This window comes from Tiliqua scincoides, chromosome 9 (genome assembly GCF_035046505.1).
Source record: "Tiliqua scincoides isolate rTilSci1 chromosome 9, rTilSci1.hap2, whole genome shotgun sequence".
Lineage (NCBI taxonomy): Eukaryota > Metazoa > Chordata > Lepidosauria > Squamata > Scincidae > Tiliqua > Tiliqua scincoides.
The window spans coordinates 8643396-8662137 of NC_089829.1; the positions used below are offsets into that span (position 1 = coordinate 8643396).

Consider the following 18742-nt stretch of genomic DNA (forward strand, 5'->3'; position numbering starts at 1 on the left):
CCAGCTCCCTCCCTCACCTCCCTACCTACTTGCCGGCAATCATGCTTTCTCCTCTTCCTTACATTCCCACACTTTTAAAAAGGTCAAAGGTAGTGGAAGAGAGTAGGCCACAATTCTCTTCTCTGCACATTCCCCCTCCTTCGCCTTCCTGCATTTGTTTCTAAGTGGAGGAGCAGAAGGAGAAGCAATAGTTATGGCTGGAACACCACTGTCGTGGTGCCAAACCAGACTGCCCAGGCCACATTAAGGGTAGTGGCAGGGTGTAAGTGGGGCATCCCTTCCAATCTGGCACCTCCCGCCAGTGCAGCATCAGACGTTGCTACCTTACCATTTACTAAAATCTCTCAACCAAGAGGCAATCTCCGGAGAGAAAAAGAAAAAAAGAATGCTCCAAACTATGGAAAGAGATATTTTCTACCACACTGTGGCTGCAATCCTAACCACACTTTCCTGAATAAGCCCATTGCACAAAATAGGACTGACTTCTGAGTAGACCCGGTTAGGATTGTGCCCTGTGTTAATTAGGATCGGCACAGAAACAAAGTCACGTATTTGAAAATTAATTTCAGGGTTCCTCCTAAAGAGAAATTTCAGTGGAAGCCTAATGGGTCTGTGCAATTTCTCAAAGGAATTTTGTACGTCGTTTGTGAAGCAATGCTATTTTTAAAAAAATCAAATTCAAAAAAAATTAAAATTAAAAATGTTTTTCTCTGCCAGGAGTGACATTTGGGGGGGGGGGAGACAGGGGGGCATCAGCACATCCCCTAAATTGCAAATGATCAAAGATCCACTTGGAAAAGACAGAAAAGGCAGCCATGAAGCTTCATTTTATCGCTTACACCTTGAGGACATGCAACTTCACTTCTGCACAGTGGAGAAATATCACTGTTATCAAAACCCTTCAAGCATCTCTCAAAATATTCTACAGATGCTTTGTCCAACAGTGACTTCCAAGCTGGCCTCTGACTTTTGCTTTCAGTGGTTCACTTGCAGCTCTAGCACACCTCCAGTACCTTTCCAGTATACAGAGTCTTCACCTACTAAATGTTTATGCCTAATAAAGGTTGACTTGACTTGACTTGACCTTTCCAGTACTCCAAACTCAACAAACCCTTTTCACCCCTGAGAAGCTTTTCTGCTCTATAACATTCAGTTGTTCTCCCTTTTCTTCTTTCTCTGGTACAGATAAGAGGTTCCCTTTTAGACCCTGAAGTTAAAAGTGGATGCTGGTTAGGCTGAATTAAGATTCAGGCTGATAACCATTAAATTGTTTTACAATGAGCTAGGAAATGCAGGTTCAAGTGGAAAGGGTCAATGGGGAAGAGGCACCACTGGCTCAGAGATGTAGCACTGGAGGACTGTTTGTTCGCAACCCACTTTTTCTGTCCGACTGGGTGGGGCATCTGACCTGATGTTTCCACATATCCAAGTGTCTTCAGAGTAATGAGAAACAGCTCTGGGCCCAGAATGTTCTCTCTCTCTTCCACCATTTTCAGCCTGGACTCCCTTGACCTTCTGTCAATTAATTATTTCTAATGGAAAAAGTAGGAATTTCCTATAGAATTCCCTGAGAAATCACTGGCTTTATCAAAACTTTTATTTTAACCATTGATCCCAAAAGTCCATCCTATTCCCCACCATACTTTCCATATCTCAAAAATGCACTTCATATCCAATTGCCACTCACAGTCTCTGCACCAGGCACTTACAATGCAAGGGGAGGGGGTCAGACCTGAGAATGAGAAATTTTTAGCCAGCCCTCCCCCCATTTTATTCAGGCTAACGCTTCGCCAGGATTAGTGCTGTCACCAAGACATGCAGAGACGTAATGCAAACTATGAAAATCAAGAAAAATGATATCCGTTATCGTCACCACTGAACAGCAGTGGAAAGAGGCACCTCTCAAAGCTTTCTAGGAAATGCTACATGGATTGATCTCTTCCCCAAACCCCTACATTCCATCCCCAAACCTTTCTTCAGCTTTGAATTCTGCTGAAAGTGCTTCTGAGATTTTTTTTTTTTTTTGCAGAGAAGCCTCCCCCCCTTTTCCCTTGACATTTCCCTGATGTTTTTGCCCAAACTTCCAAATTCTCTTTGCAATCAAATTCTTGTGAAATTCACCGGCAACTCAGATTGACAAGGCACCTTTTTTGAAAGGACGCAGATTTTGTGATGAACGGCACTGGTGTGTGTAAGTACTGACTCTTGAGGGAATACCATTGTCTCGCCTCTGGTTCTTATGCACTTCCTGGCGGTAAGCTTGCCCATAGATTTGCACCGAGGGCAGCTCATTCTGTGAAGAGAAGAGGCTAGATTCATCCTTCTTCTTTTTTTAAATCTGATTAGCCGGCAGTATGGTTCTTCCCTTTGAGATAATACCCGGGTAAAGAAATCTTTGATTTAATTGCACATCTTATTGTGTCATCCCTGTTCAATCACGTTAGAAAAATACCTACATTTTCCAGCTCACACCCACCTCCCTTTTTTCCCATTTAGATCTTACTAAAGTCCATTCTGCCTTATCAGCACAGTAATTTCACAAGCAGAGCTTAAGATTTCTGCCATTTAGGTCTCGGCCATTGTCTGTCGCAGCTGCAGTCAAGATAAACCCTCACCCAGAACAAAGTTGGAATGACCTTTTACAAGCTGAATCTGCCTTGTTTCCCTCCAGACTAATTTATCAGCCTTCATTTCAAGCCTAGATTCTCAGCAGAGGCCTGAAAGAACATTATAGAGAGCATGAATGAACAGGGGGATTAAGATGCTTGGCGGCTCCCTCTTTTTCCCCCCTTTCGTCTTCTTTCCCGTTTCCATCAGACACCTTCTGGATTTACTGAGACGTAAGCTGTAAATGACCGTAAGTTGCGAGCTGCCTTAAACTTGGGGAGCCGAAGGCTGGCTGTGGCAAAGAAACGGGCCAAATGCTTGGGATGGGAGCATGAAGAAGCAGCTCACCTCCCACCCCCCAGCTCCCCCTAAATCAAAGTTGCAAAGCAGCAGCAGCATTTTGACAATTGCTTGGTTTCTAATTGCGTTCCAGCACCACTTGTCCATTTGGGCTGCAGTCGCTGCCCCAAGCTATGCAGGGGCAGTGTGAGAGGACAACCATGTGGAGTACCAGTTTGAGTGGTCACATCCATCTGAGGGCCCTCCCAGCTGGGCCATACCCCCAAATCCCAACCCCTGAAATCATCACTGGTGGCAGAGATGATGCCTGTTGGCTAAGAGCCTCACATTGCCACTGTGCCTGGCAAACTCCATCTGCAAATAGTAGCACCCCCCCCACCTATAGTTCTCCAGGTCATCATGGAGCTCCTTAGGCAATGCTCACATGCTGACTGGTGTAGTTGGAGGAGCTGCTGCCCCACAAGTCTCTTGGAGAGACCAGCAGCAGCAATAGCAGCAGCCATTCTTCTTCTTCCAATCCTCTACCCCCCCATCAGAAAATAATCTGGGGCACGGCAGCAGCTCCCCTTCTTCCTGCCTACCAAGAGTGGCAGGGAGAGGAAGATCCCCCTCACTAACCAGTGAGAGAGAGGGTAGGAGATTTTTGTTGTTGGCAACCTTCAGTCTCAAAAGGCTATGGTATCGCGCTCTGAATGGTGGTTCTGGAACAGTGTCTAGTGTGGCTGAAAAGGCCGATTCGGGAGTGACAGTCCCTTGGGTTAGTTGCTCTCACCTTGGGTTAGTCCCTTGGGTTAGTTGCTCTCACCTATTTCACTGTGATTTTAAAATGGGGGGTGGGGGTGGAGAACAATGTACACCACCCTGAACTCCTTGGAGGGATGTAGGGTTGTAAATTATAATATTTGTCTTTCTGCAGACTTTTACGTTTTTATGCCCACTCCAGTTTTGGTGTGATAGCATTCCCCCCTCCCAACCTTGCTGTGTTAAACAACCAAATGATGTTGTTGTTGGCAACCTTCAGTCTCGAAAGACTCTGGTATCGCGCTCTGAATGGTGGTTCTGGAACAGCGTCTAGTGTGGCTGAAAAGGCCAATTCGGGAGTGACAATCCCTTCCACACTGGGAGCAAGTGCAGTCTGTCCCTGGTCTGTCTCCCTGGCTATGGGCCTTCCTTCTTTGCCTCTTAGCCTCAGACTGTTGGCAAAGTGTCTCTTCAAACTGGGAAAGGCCATGCTGCACAGCCTGCCTCGAAGCGGGCCGCTCAGAGGCCTGGGTTTCCCACTTGTTGACGTCCACTCCTAAGGCCTTCAGATCCCTCTTGCAGATGTATCACAGCTGTGGTCTACCTGTAGGGCGCTTTCCTTGCACGAGTTCTCCATAGAGGAGATCCTTTGGGATCCGGCCATCATCCATTCTCACGACATGACCGAGCCAACGCAGGCGTCTCTGTTTCAGCAGTGCATACATGCTAGGGATTCCAGCACGTTCCAGGACTGTGTTGTTTGGAACTTTGTCCTGCCAGGTGATGCCGAGAATACATCAGAAGCAGCGCTTGTGGAAAGCGTTCAGGTAGGAGAAGCCATCACTCTATCAACAAGGCTGTTGGACACCCAGAACTGGGCATTAATTTAGGCTCTCCAGCAACTTGATGGCAGTGTTAGGATTAAAGAGGGTTCACCCACTGTAATTTGTGACCAACAAGGTTCTAGTGTGCCCCCTCCCTCCATTTTTGCAGTTTCAGAAAAGTAGCAAAACCAGGATGGTTACTGAGCTCTTGGTGAGCCAAGTCACCTGATGTCTTGGCTTGATTGGTCCACCATCATTGGTCCATCATCTTTGAACCAACCTGTCTCTTCGATAGACAGGTACAGACAAATGCTGAATGTGGGGGTGCCCAGGGACATGATCTCAGACACTAATTTTTTCCGACCCTATCTGGAGATGCTAGTGATTGACACTAGGACTTTCTGCATAGAAAGCAGGGCATTGCCGCTGAGTTATGGCACCTGCCCTATTGATATACCACACCCCATGCCAGTGATTTTCAACCACTGTGCCGCGGCACATTGGTGTGCCATGAGTGGTTTGCAGGTGCGTCATGGACATCTGGGAAAGGATCATGTACTAGTAAGGCCGTTGGGTTATGTGAGCCCCAGCTGAAATGTGCCATGTCAACTGTCAACAAACCAATGGTGTGCCTTGATAGTTTTAGTGCCTTCTCAGTGTGCTGTGAGATGAAAAAGGTTGAATATCGCTGCCCCATGCATTTAGGTGGTCTTCAGAGATTATGCAGGGACAGCCACAAGTGGGGAAGGCCCACTGGGAGGACAGTGAGAAGTTGTGGATGCTCTTCTCCATACTTCAGAGCTGAGGAGAGATCCTAGGGTGTAATTGTGGAGTACATGGACTCCACCGCAGGCAGAAGCACATGTCTGCAGGCTGCTTACTACTCATTTCCCACTTTTGAGCAAATGCTCTCATTTTCTGTACAGACGTGCCGTGCTTCCATTGTGTCCTAGATAGCTCACTTAGGGCGCAATCCTACCAACTTTCCAGCACCGAGGTAAGGACAATGCAACTGCAAGGTAAGGGAACAATCATTCCCTTACCTTGGAGAGGCCTCTGTGACCGCCACACCATCACAGGATGCAGCACACGCCCCATTGGCACAGCTATGCCAGTGCTGGAAAGTTGGTTAGGATTTAGGCCTTAATTGTGCAGCCCATGGCATATTTATTCAGAAGTAAGTCCAGCTGAGTTCAATAGGTCTTAATGCCATGAAAGCATGCACAAGATGGAAGCCTAAATAGGCCTTCCATGCCATTGGCTCACTGATAAGTCTCTTTACTGTTCTCGAGCAAATGGCTGCTCTGGTCTGTCTGTCTGGGCTACGCCGTGGCTAAAAGGTGTGTGCGTCCTATTGCAGTCCTTAAAAATCAAACAAAACCCTGAGCAAGTGTTTCTGCTTTCCATCGAAAGCACTTTTCTTTGCTTCTGATGAGAAATTGGCTCACCACCTTGTTGGATTTGAATCCTGGGGGAAGGCAGAGAGTGCCATTATGACAGGGGGGAAAAAATTAATGTTGTGAGGGCATAAATAGTGATCCTCCCACTAAATAGGACAGGTTATCTTTGGCCTGGGTCCAGTTTCCTGGGAAACGGACGAAGAGGAGCTTAGCTTCTCGGTGTGCTGCAGCTGGGCTTAGATTTTAATGAGCCTACAGGATTTGAACAAAACAATGTCAGAGGGGTCCAGGGATTCAAGGTATGCTGCAAGCTCCTTGGGGCAGAATTTCTGCATTTTGTATGAAGAGGAGAAGAAAAGAACTCTAACACTGAACTTGGGAAATAAAATAAGAACAGAAAATCTCTTCTCATATCTGGTGCACCATCTCAACTTACCTCCAGATTGGCTAATATATGAGCTAAGGAGGCAGTGTGATGTCCCAATCTCACATCTCACCCCCTGTAGGGTTGTTGCATTACAGATGCTCGGAGGGTGATGGTCAACGTAAGAGAGTTTGGGTCCAATCCTATCCAACTTTCCAGCACCGGTGCAAATGCAATGCAGCCCTAAGGTAAGGGAACAAATGTTCCCATACCTTGAGGAGGCCCCTGTGACTGCCCCCCCACCACAGGATGCAGTACGCACCTCATTGGCACAGCTGCACCGGCACTAGGAAATTGGATAGGATTGGGCCCTTCCACTGCTATTGGGTTTGGATGTCAGTTCTGATTTTCCTGGATATGCCCCTCCCTTTTCCTCATTTTGATGATGATGATGATGATATTTTTAAATGCTGCTATATCGCTGTTTTTGATGTGCTGTTCGAAATTTGGATTGTTTTATTCCTTTTTAGGATTATTGTTTTCAATCCACATAAATCCACCTTGAAGGGTTCTCTGTAATGCAAAAGTGGGATGTGACTTGAAGAAATGAATCCACAATCAACATGGATGCAGTGTTGTAGTCATAGTAAGTTAGGCATGACTAGCAAAGTTTGGTCATCATAACTATGATTTCTCATTCACCTCCATGGTACTAAGTCATGATGAACTTTTCTCGACTGCAACCCACTGATTGTCCACGTTGGCACGTCCCTAGATGTTTTAGACAGTGGTGGACTTGAAAATGGCATTGGTTTTGCAGAATTGACATAGCTAGTGTGAGTGTAGCTTAACATCAATTCTCCAGGCAATCCATATGTATGCCCTGAAAAGCAGGTTTCTGTAGGTGATGGGGCCATGTCCTTTGATTTTGCATAAATGTGGTCAAAGCGCAACAAAGCAGCTCTTTATGAGCCAATGAGTCTCCCACAGCTTGCAACAGAGTGTCAGTTTACACAACAGAGAGGCTCTTAACGCAAAGAAGAGGCAATCTGTCTCCTGTAGCCTGGGCAGCCAGCCAGTGTCCTGCAGGTAGTGTCTGTTTACACAACAAAGGCACTAGATTGGGCTGAATGTTTGCTTAATGACCCAATCGCATAACAACGGGATTCAGAGATCCTATCCACGTCATTGATGCACACCTTTATTTGAACATCGGTGTATTCTCTCTCTCTCTCTCTCTCTCTCTCTCTCTCTCTCTCTCTCTCTTGTGGTCTTGTGTGCATCTGGTGGGCCACTGTGAGATACAGGAACCTGGACTAGATGGGCTGTTTCTTATTTACATAAGAACATAAGAACATAAGAACAGCCCCACTGGATCAGGCCATAGGCCCATCTAGTCCAGCTTCCTGCATCTCACAGCGGCCCACCAAATGCCCCAGGGAGCACACCAGATAACAAGAGACCTCATCCTGGTGCTCTCCCCTACATCTGGCATTCTGACTTAACCCATTCCTAAAATCAGGAGGTTGCGCATACACATCATGGCTTGTACCCCATAATGGATTTTTCCTCCAGAAACTCATCCAATCCCCTTTTAAAGGCGTCTAGGCTAGACGCCAGCACCACATCCTGTGGCAAGGAGTTCCACAGACCGACCACGCGCTGAGTAAAGAAATATTTTCTTTTGTCTGTCCTAACCCGCCCAACACTCAATTTTAGTGGATGTCCCCTGGTTCTGGTATTATGTGAGAGTGTAAAGAGCATCTCCCTATCCACTCTGTCCATCCCCTGCATAATTTTGTATGTCTCAATCATGTCCCCCCTCAAGCGTCTCTTTTCTAGGCTGAAGAGGCCCAAACGACGTAGCCTTTCCTCATAAGGAAGGTGCCCCAGCCCCATAATCATCTTAGTCGCTCTCTTTTGCACCTATTTGTTTGTTTGTTTGTTTGTTTGTTTGTTTGTTTGTTTCCCATCTTTTCACTCTGCTTCAGGACCCTCAGGGGGGCTTACAAAAGAATTCAATACCATAGATAAAACAATGCTAATTTTTTATTATTATATCTAATTGCAATTATTTCTAATTTCATCCACCCAAGAGTTATTAAGGAATTAAAGAATGAAGTTGCTGATCTCTTGACTAAAATAAGCAACTTGTCCCTCAAAACGGCCACGGTGCCAGAAGATTGGAGGATAGCAAATGTCACACCGATCTTTAAAAAGGGAAAGAGGGGGGACCCAGGAAACTATAGGCCGGTCAGCCTAACATCCATACCAGGTAAGATGGTGGAATGCCTCATCAAAGATAGGATCTCAAAACACAAAGACAAACAGGCCTTGCTGAGGCAGAATCAGCATGGCTTCTGTAAGGGTAAGTCTTGCCTCACAAACCTTTTAGAATTCTTTGAAAAGGTCAACAGGCATGTGGATGCGGGAGAACCCGTGGACATTATATATCTGGACTTTCAGAAGGTGTTCGACACGGTCCCTCACCAAAGGCTACTGAAAAATTCCACAGTCAGGGAATTAGAGGGTAGGTCCTCTCCTGGATTGAGACCTGGTTGAAGACCAGGAAACAGAGAGTGGGTGTCAATGGGCAATTTTCACAGTGGAGAGAGGTGAAAAGCAGTGTGCCCCAAGGATCTGTCCTGGGACCGGTGCTTTTCAACCTGCTGTGAGATACAGGAAGCTGGACTAGATGGGCCTATGGCCTGATCCAGTGGGGCTGTTCTTAGGTTCTTAATGCTAAAACATTAATTAAGGGCGCAATCCTAACCCCTTATGTCATTGCTTTCCAGCACTGGCATAGCGGTGCCAACGGAACGTGTGCTGCATCCTTCAGTTGGGTGTCACTCACAGAGGCCTCCTCAAAGTAAGGGAATGTTTGTTCCCTTACCTCAGAGCTGCATTGACCTTATGTCAGTGCTGGAAAGCACTGACATAAGGGGTTAGGATTGCACCCAAAGACAGTTAAAACCATAAAAACAGTAAGGCACAGTTGGATCAGCTGAAAAGAAATTTCATAAAAAGTGGCAGCCCCCCTAAATTTATTTAGCTTCTCTAAATAAATAAAAAATCTTGAGCCCCTGCCGAAAGGACCCCAAATAGGGAACTGTTCTCATATTTCAGGAGGAGGGATTTCCATAGATGGGGCGCCACCACTGAGAAAGCCTTATTTCTTGCCATCATCCCCTTCACCTTTACGCACCCCCCTCACCTTCTTAGGTTCTAATACTCTCTCTCTCTCTCTCTCTCTCTCTCTCTCTCTCTCTGTGTGTGTGTGTGTGTGTGTGTGTGTATGCATGCGCTTTAATGTATCACATTTCCCAAATCTTTCCATTGCTTGTGGATCACCCTCCAATGAGTTAACTTACAAAAACTGCACCAATGCCATGCAAATGAGAAATGCACAGCCATTCACCTTTCCTTCTCCTTTGTACCCACTGGGCTGAGCAGATGAAGTTAAGCGCAGACAAAACCATGCAGCTTTTCATTTCATATTGGTGCGTTTCTCGTCATGACGGTTTATAAAAATGGATGTGCTCTTAATTTATAATCGGTAAAGCTGCAGATGGAGTTCAGGGGATAATGTGCCTTTTAGTATATTACCTGTATTATCAGTGTTACATTTTCCACCCTGTTCCTTTTATCCTTCGTGATTTGTGTTTTCTCGAGACTGCCGTTTTCCTCCTCTGATGAATTAACTGTCAATTGAAGTTAGTAAGATAAATCAAAACAAATGGATGCCATGCACCATATTGACTTTCTTACTGCCTGGTTTTGAAAAACCACTTTCGGAAAACTACACCATTATTATGTTTGCTTGATCCTGAGCCAATTTGCACAAAAGGAGGGGGCTGGAATGGAGTGCACTAGATCAACCCCTTCGTTACACTTCTGTTATCCTGTTGGACTTTTTTTTTTGGTCTGGAGAGTGATTTGGGGTGGTTTATTGACATTGAACGTGCATCTTTTGTTTACAAGATGCGCAGATTTACTCTTGGTTTAAGACTATCATCCTTCATGCTCTCAGTGAACTCAATGGGATTTACTCCTCTGTGGACATGCATAAGATTGGGCTCTAGGAACATGCAATTCAACGCCTCCAATGTCTTTAGGATGCAGAAATCATCCTGTGGTTTGTTTGGTTTTTTTTTTTGCAGAAATCAAAGCACATATATTCAGGCAATTCTTGTCATTGTTGTCATTCATAATAGTAGTAATGATAATATAGGATCATATATTATGCAGTGTGCATGTAGATTTAGACAGAGTTCAAATACTCTGTATACAGTTCAAACGTAGCCTGCATGTATGTTATCGGCTAGGATCTAACACTATAGTCATAAGTTAACAATGGAAGCATTGTTGACTTGCAATCTAGATATCCATATAAGGGACATAGCAGAGACAGGACAAGGATATGGAGACAAACAGGGGAAACACAGGCAAGGAATTCAGTGCAAGAGGACAGGTCCCTGCCCCAAGTGACTTACAATTTAGGTAGTGACACAAAGGAAATAGAGAGAGGGAAAGGGATAGAGGTGGGATGAACAGAGGGATCATGTGCTAGTGTTTCAGTAGCTTAGTGGCAGTAGGGCACGGGGACGAAGAAGTCGGGCCAACAGCTTCATGGAAAAAGTTGGGTTTTGTAGGTTATGTAGTAAATGCTGTATAGGAAGCTGCCTTATACTGAGTCAGGACCTTCTGTGGGAAGAGTGGGTTCTAGTTAGCAGAGTAATCAGCAGAAGGACCCTTTTCCTCTGGGCAATTCCACCATCCGGCTAGTTTGCCGCTATCAGTAACCATACACAGGAGCAGAGGCTGTTCAGGTTTCAAAAGAAGTACTTAAAGTTTTCAGGAATACACAAATCTTCTGGGAGAAAGAGCAAGGAGGAAAGAGCATCAAGCACCACATCTCCTGCAAGGGCACAGAGAGCAGGTAAAGGGTCTCAGGTGTCCGGACCTGACACCAGGTGGCAATGCATCCTAATTTCAATACGTTCATCCATCTGCCTGCAGAGCTTCAGGCAGAATCATTGCCTGCCCTACCGGGAGGTGCCAAACATTAAATAGGAGAGGGTACAAAGATCTCTTCATGCAAAGCAGGTGTGCTTCCATTGAGTGACAGCCCCTCCCAGCCCTCAGCTGTGCAGCTCAGAGCTCAGCTACCTGGAAGTCAGCTGTGACGTGTGATATCATCACGGTACATCCTGAGGCCCAGCCTCACCAGTGCGCTACCACCCAGTGGCAGGTGATGCCACAGGGAGAACTGCCTTCCAGACAATCTAGCAGGTGGTTCCAGGCATCAGAATCAGCAAGGGGGAAACACTAGAGTAATTTGAGGAATCAGGAGACTTTAGGATGATTTCCTCCTGCGATATTTTGTCTTTTGCAAGGATTTGAATTTCTGTGAGTTTATTGCTCATGGATTGCATATAGTACTGGCACATCCTCAGGTAAGAGGGGGCAGCATTTGGCCTGCCACCTCAGGCATCAGGGATTCTTGGGCCAGCCCTGGTACTGCATTTATTTTTAATCTGCTTTAGGGATTTATTTTTTTTAATTCTCTTGATCTCCTTTGGACGATGTGTCTAAACATGGTTGATGGCTTCTGCATCTTGTTGTCCTTCCCCAAATACTTTGTCATCTCAGGTATATTTTGATAAGACTGTGATCACTGGGAGCATCATTTGTTTTGGTAACCGGGGCAGTCTATGTTCTTGACTAGGATTGTAGGATTGACTAGGGAGTAGGATTTACTTGTCTTGGTAGACTCTTGTTGCCCATGAGCCAGTAGAGCAAAACCCAAAGAAATGGAAACGAAAATTTGCTTTGTTTTGTTTTCTCTGAGCAAACAGATGTTCAAACAAAGAATGGGAAAGATTTGATCATTGTGCCCTGCAGATGCCTGATCTCGTCTGATCTCGGAAGCTAAGCAGGGTCAGGCCTGGTTAGTACTTGGATGGGAGACCGCCTGGGAATACCGGGTGCTGTAGGCTTATACCGTAGTCTTTCCAGACTGAAGGTTGCCAACCAACCAACCATCATTGTGCCATTTCTTTTTTCCCTGGCATTGTTTATGCATGTGTGCAGACTTTATTATGCTATTAATTTCAATTTTAGGGACACATATGGTAAGGTGGGGAGATAGCCATGTTGGTTTGTTTCAGCAAAAACCGCCATAAAGGTACGTGCAACCTCCTGGTTTTTTAGGAGTGGGCTACCTCCGAATGCCAGGGGCACCAGGATGCAGATCTCTTGTTGTCTTGTGTGCTCCCTGGGGCATTTGGTGGGCCACTGTGAGAGAAAGGAAGCTGGGCTAGATGAGCCTTTGGCCTGATCCAGCAAGGTTTATGACATGTTATGTTGCTTGGTTCATAGTACTTTTTTGGGGGGGGGGGGACGGGGACGCATGGAAGTTGCAAGCTGCTGTCAAGGGCAGTGATGTTGCTACCTCCAGCCATCTAAGAAATGAAATAAACCCACATGCACCCTCCCATGTAGTTAGAGGCCTGGCAAAGGCACTGAGCAGAGTTTTGTGGCTGTTTAAAGACCAATAGATTTCTCGTGGAATCCAACTTCCATGGACGAAAGCCTATTTCATGAGATGCATGAAGGAGTCACTGATGTGACCAGGTAGATATAGTGCACTATGTCCCAAGATAGTCAATCTAGGACAGAGAACCTAGATGGTGTAGTGGTTCTGGACTTAGACCTAGAAGATCCAGGTTCAAGTCACCCTGCCCCCGCTCAGCCATGAGGCTTCCTGGGTGACCTGGGGCCAGTCGCTATCTCTCAGCCAGCCTAACCTACCTCACAGGGTTGTTGTGGGGACAAAGGGTGGGAAGAACCACTATCCTTAGGAACTTCTAGTATAAAAATGTGAAAATCGAGAAAGTCTGTTGTGCCCACAAAGGATACACTTATGTTCATCTACACATACACTGAAAAGGAAAAGTGAAGCCACGAAAGAGATAGCATCAATGAGTACCAGATCCAATCAAATGCATATGATGTCCATACAGAGTGGGTATATGACATGCAGCTATGTGTTGAAGCAAGCAACTTGGAAGGCCTGTAACTGGTGATAGGACCACATGGGTGACTAGAAGAGAAGGTGATTTTTGATATAACCCAAGTGACTGATATTACATTTGAGAGCTGGTGCATTTGCCTCACTGAATCTTCCTCAAATACTCCTCTGCAGACGAATCTTCTCTGAATATTCCCTAGATGTGTTAGTTAGGGTGCTTTTGCAACCATTAAATAGAATACAATTACCTAATATTTGTGTCATTGCCAAAATATTGTCTTTGTGTTTTCCTGTGAGCCTTTCCTGTTCCTGGATGAAACGTGGAGTTGGAGCGGGATGTGTGTGCACAATTTCACCTTCAAAATCCACATTGCAAAATTGCAAATCTTGCCAAATCTCCATTTTCTTTGAAATTTCATGTATCTCATATCCAAAATGCCCCTTTCCCATTTTCTCTCGCATATTCTTAGGTGGCAAAAAGGGAGAGGTGGTGTGGGCAACTCCAGAAATTTCTCTAGTGGGCCTGAGAAACTCTGAGACATTTCTCAATCGCCTAGAAGCTACCTCTCTCCCCCCCCCCAAGAATCACCCTCAGAATGACAGTATATCATGCCTAAAACTGCTATCACTGCCTGCAGAGGAATAGCAAAAAGTGAAAATAATGATAAAATGGCACCCTCTGTCACCAGTGGAGGCCATGTGTGGTAAACGTTTTTAAGAAACTAGACAAGAATTTGTCCCCATCTGCCCTGTTTCAGCCTAAAACCCTTTGCCAGAATTGCCCCCAAACCCTCCCATATCTCCAGATTGTGCCAAACCTGTTTCTGGCAATGCAGTCCTATGCCCTTCTACTCAGAAGTGACAACCCAAGCTTAACTAACTTTCCAGCACTGGTGCAGCTGTGCCAATGGGGCGTGCACTGCATCCTGCGGTGGGGAGGCAGTCACGGAGTCCTCTTTAAGGTAAAGGAATGTTTGTTCCGCTATATTGTATCATCACTGGAAAGTTGGTTAGGATTGGGCTGTTTGTCCCATTGTCTGCAGTGGGGCTTACTACCAGGAAAGCGTCATAGCGTTGCAGCCTAAGGGCCCCATCCTATCCAACTTCCCAGTACTGATGCAGCAGGAATTTCAAACATTTCCTATCCTCGAAGTGACCTCTGTGACTGCTCCCCCACCACAGAATGCCATGCACACCCCCTTGGCATGGCTGCATCAGTGCTGGGAAGTTGGATAGGATGGGGCCCTAAGAGGATGTTCAGAACTGCTCTGAATTTTAGCTGTAGAGACAATTCCAAATAATGGAATATCTGTCGACCACCGACATCCAATTAGAAATGAAATGAAGCAACAGTTCATAGCCTTCACATGTGCCTCTGTTCAACCCTTAAGATACTCTTCCTTCTTGCCTCTCTAGCTTGGGGGGGGGGGACCTTTTAAAAAAAATTATTGCCTTGCATTAATGTACTACCGAGCCCATGTCAAACTGGGTCATCAACTGCCCCTTTGGCGTAGAATGAAACCAGTGCTCATCTTCGAGGGTCCCTCTGAGGGGGCGAGGGCAAAAAATGGGAAGGGATTTAGTTGAGTTAAAAAGATTTTTTTAAAAAGTGTGTGCAGGAATGGGCAAAGGAGAGAGCTAAAGCCGTCTCAGCAGTAGGTTAATTGGAGAGCGGAATAGGAGCGCAGATAGGCGCATGGCACTCCCACAGACAATGCACATGGAAGCAGGAGTTGGGAAGGACCAGTCAGAATTCTTGGTGAATTAACTGAAGTCAGAAGCCCCTGAATGGAGCGCAGAAGTAAAAGGGAAATGAAGGTTAGGGTAGAATTCAGCTTAAATTAGGTGGGCCATTCACAACACATAAAGGAACACTGAGCTTCCTTTCTTGGAGAAAATGGGCAGGGAAGCTTACTTTGTTTGAATTTGGAGCGAGTCGCCGATGTAAAGAATGTACTTACCTACAGCCCGTAGCGCTGCCAGCACATTATCCCACATGGATTTCAAAGAAGCTTTGGCAGCGGTTTCCCCCTCCATGTTATGAACTTGCCCGGCGGACTCGAGAAAGGAAGAATGAAATCTGCGGCAAAATGAAAGTGTGTGATTTATTTATGTCCCCTCCAGTCTGCAGCGAAATTATTTTTGGAGATGAACCTGATTGCTTTGCCTTTTCTGCTCTGCTCACCTGCGCTTCAAGGAGGACTGTGGACTTCCGAGAGAGAACCTTGTAGGTTGAGGCCTGGTCCGCTGAACTGCCTGGGAAGTGCTGGCGCCAAGTTGCGTGGGACCCTAAGGTTAAGCCCCAACCTCTGGGCCCGCAGCCATGTCTGTGTCCGGATACAGGGACTTCAGGGGGTGGCCAGGTGGGCTTTGCTGACCACAGCCACCACCACTGTACATAGGACCATGTATGATCAGAACTTCCTTAAGACTCAGAAGAGAGTTTCCAAAGGCCACTGCCAAGCGTGCCTCTGGTTTTCAGCTGCAGGGGAGCAGTGGCAGGAAGAATAGACTTTTGTCTCCTGTTTGGGGGTTTCCCAGGGGCAGCTGAGGGAACATGTGGGAAACAATGGTGCTGGATCAGATGGGTTCTTGACCTGATCTAGGGGGACTCTTATGTTCAGGCAGCCCAATCATAGTGCACCTAAGGCTGCATCATCTGCATTGTATCCAGAGCTAGTTGGGAGCCCGCTGGAGGTCTCTGTGGGCTAGAGAAATAGTTTCCCCCTTTTGTCAAGTAACATCTCAGTCTGCGCAATGGGACTACACAGATCTCCGCCAGGTATTTAGCAGCTCCATGTAATGTGGGTAAGCCTGGGATGGGGGTTAGGATATGGCAGAGGAGGCAGCCACTGATCCTGCCTCCCTGCAGGGCCTGATCCACCCTGTTCTGCACTTCCCTCACCCCAAAGCACTCCCTCCCTATCAGTGGCATCGCTAGGAGGGTGCGGGGGGTGCAGGCCGCACCAGGTGACGCACACAGGGGGGTGACACGCTAACATCGTGGTGGTTAGGAGTAACCCCATCATATTATATACCATCGGATGTGGAATTTCGAGCGAAAGGCAATGCAAAAAATTAGAGTGAAATATCTCCTTTCTATCAGAAGTTATGGCCAAAAAACTGGAGAACAAAAAAATGCATGGATCCCTATGGAAAGTGAAACTGAGCTGTATCACGTGTTCACTCGTGAGTAGGAGAACTTGCCTTAGGCCGTCGGAAAGGGCAGGCTGAGAGGAATCCAAAGACACCAGAATGGTCCTGATCCAATGAATGCAGCCCCCAAAAACACCTGAGAAGGAAGTCCCTCCCTCCAAGCTGATTAATGTATTGAACCCTATGGAAAGCGAAACTAAGCCTCATGGTCAAATTTACTCGTGAGTAAGCAAACGTGCCTTGGCTGGTGTGGAAGATCAGGTGAAGGAGAGTGCAAGGCTACCAGAATGGTCCTGATCCTTTGCACCTGGAGCTAAACAAGTGATCCAGAAGGCAGCCACCCCCCCTCCACCAAAAAGGATCAAAACAGAGACTTCAGCTGATAAGGTGAACCTTTTTGAGACTTGCAAAGCCAGGTGGATCCTGACAGTGATCTGGTTTAAACAGAAGTTCTTAAATTGAACTGGGCACTGGGTAGGGCTGAAGACCTTACTGGTTTTGGAGGGGGGGTGTTATTGCAGGTAGGCTACAGAGGAAATTCACTTGGTGGAACAGGGCTGGCTTCTGCTTATTTAATTTTTTTTTTTACTTTAATTATTTATACTTATTTTAATTTGCCTGATGTTGTCACTTCCACCATGACATCACTTCTGGTGGGTCTTGGACAGATTGCCATTCTAAAAAGTGGGTCCCAGTGCTAAAAGTTTGAGAACTGCTGCATTAAGGTTTTAGTAAGTTGACCCCCAGGGGGTGTGTGTAACACCACTAGTGACCAAAATCACTAAAATCATAATTTGGAAGAATAATACCATCATGTTATATATCAATCAATGCGTAATTTCATGCAGAATGTGTTCTATCAAAAAACCAGTGGGGGTGGAGTACATCACCACACCCACCACCTGGGGTTTTGCCCCGCCCACTGCATGGGGGGTGACCCACTGGCATCCCGCACCGGGTGACACGAACCCTAGTGACGCCATTGCTCCCTATCTCTGGAACACCCTCCGGCTACCCTCTCCCAGCCCCTGTGCCACTCAGTGCATACTCACCTCTGCTGGTGGCCCCGGGATGGAATATAGCACTGGTGGGCTGACACAGGCCATCCCAGGAGTGCAGCCAACTCCCAAGTAGTTGCAAACATGCTTTATGCCATGCTGGCAAAAGGGTAGGTTTGGATTGCTCTCTAGGTAAAATTTCTTCAGGGGTTCTGCACCACACTAGTCTCTAAGCTGCTGCCTATTTTTTCCATGGGTCTTCTGGCCAACACCTATGGATAGGAGTGGAGATTGTACAGCAGCCTCGCTCCACAACCCATGAATAAATCCACATTGGTATATAAATGAGAAAGGTAGATCTATCTGACCTTCTTTTTTTGATTCCTCCATAGCCCTGAATCTATACCCATTTAAAGGCTCATATCACGGCCGTTTAAAATGCTCAGAAATGCGAGGAATTCTTCAACAATATTGTCTGAGCAGCCGTTCAAGGCAGAGCTGCAGATCTGAGGAGTCTTTAAATGTGATCCCTTATTGCGCTTATTGCAAACTAGCGAATGTGACAGGAGTGAGAGAGGGGAAAGTCAAAACAGCAGGAAAGGGAGAGAAGGGGAGGAAAAGGCAGATCCTTTGATGAGATTAAAATGCCAGGGGTTTGAAGTGGCAAACAGGTAGGGGCTCCTGGGTGCCTCCCGATACTTGAGGGACACTTGAAAGTTCACAAGGAAAAGTATGCAGAAGAGGCAAGGCAGGAAGTTTGATCAGAGGATTTTTAATTTTTTATTTTTTTTAACCTTTAGCTTCAGGGCACAAAACATTTACAAGACCTATATGGACATGAGACCATTTTTAAAAATCTATGCTTGATGGTGCCATAAGGAACCATAACAAAGAGGACAGATAGTCTTCTTTGCTAATCAGCCACATAGAGGTTTTCTCCTTTCTCCTCCTTGAAGCTTGTTATGGTTCCTTGTAGGGCACCCCAGTGCACGTCATAGGGGCTGCTCCGTGAGCGCCATTCTTAACTGGAACATAGAATGGAGACCCAGGGTCAAGCTACTTGTTACACAGCTTCAACACCTCTACATTTTCCATGAAACCTTAGTGCCCATTCCTTCCAGTAACCAAGTCAGTGCAGGTGAACTAATCACATATGCTTCTCCTGTTTTCTCCTGCCTCTCTTTCCCTCTCTCCCTCTGTTGTCACCCTTGTGTCAATACCTGGATTGGAAGCCTCTTGGGGCAGAGACCCATCATGTACGCGAATGCTGTATAAATGATAATTGTCATTATTATTAACAGAAGCCTGTCAGCTGACTG

At 46.2% G+C, this 18742-nt stretch overlaps 1 protein-coding gene and 1 pseudogene across 1 annotated transcript in view; both read left to right on the forward strand.

Annotated features, from left to right (window-relative positions):
- The window catches only part of PRDM16 (PR/SET domain 16), a 472618-nt gene that overhangs the window by 205252 nt on the left and 248624 nt on the right, over positions 1–18742 (forward strand). The window lies entirely within an intron of this gene.
- Positions 12117–12235, forward strand: LOC136660745 (5S ribosomal RNA; annotated as a pseudogene).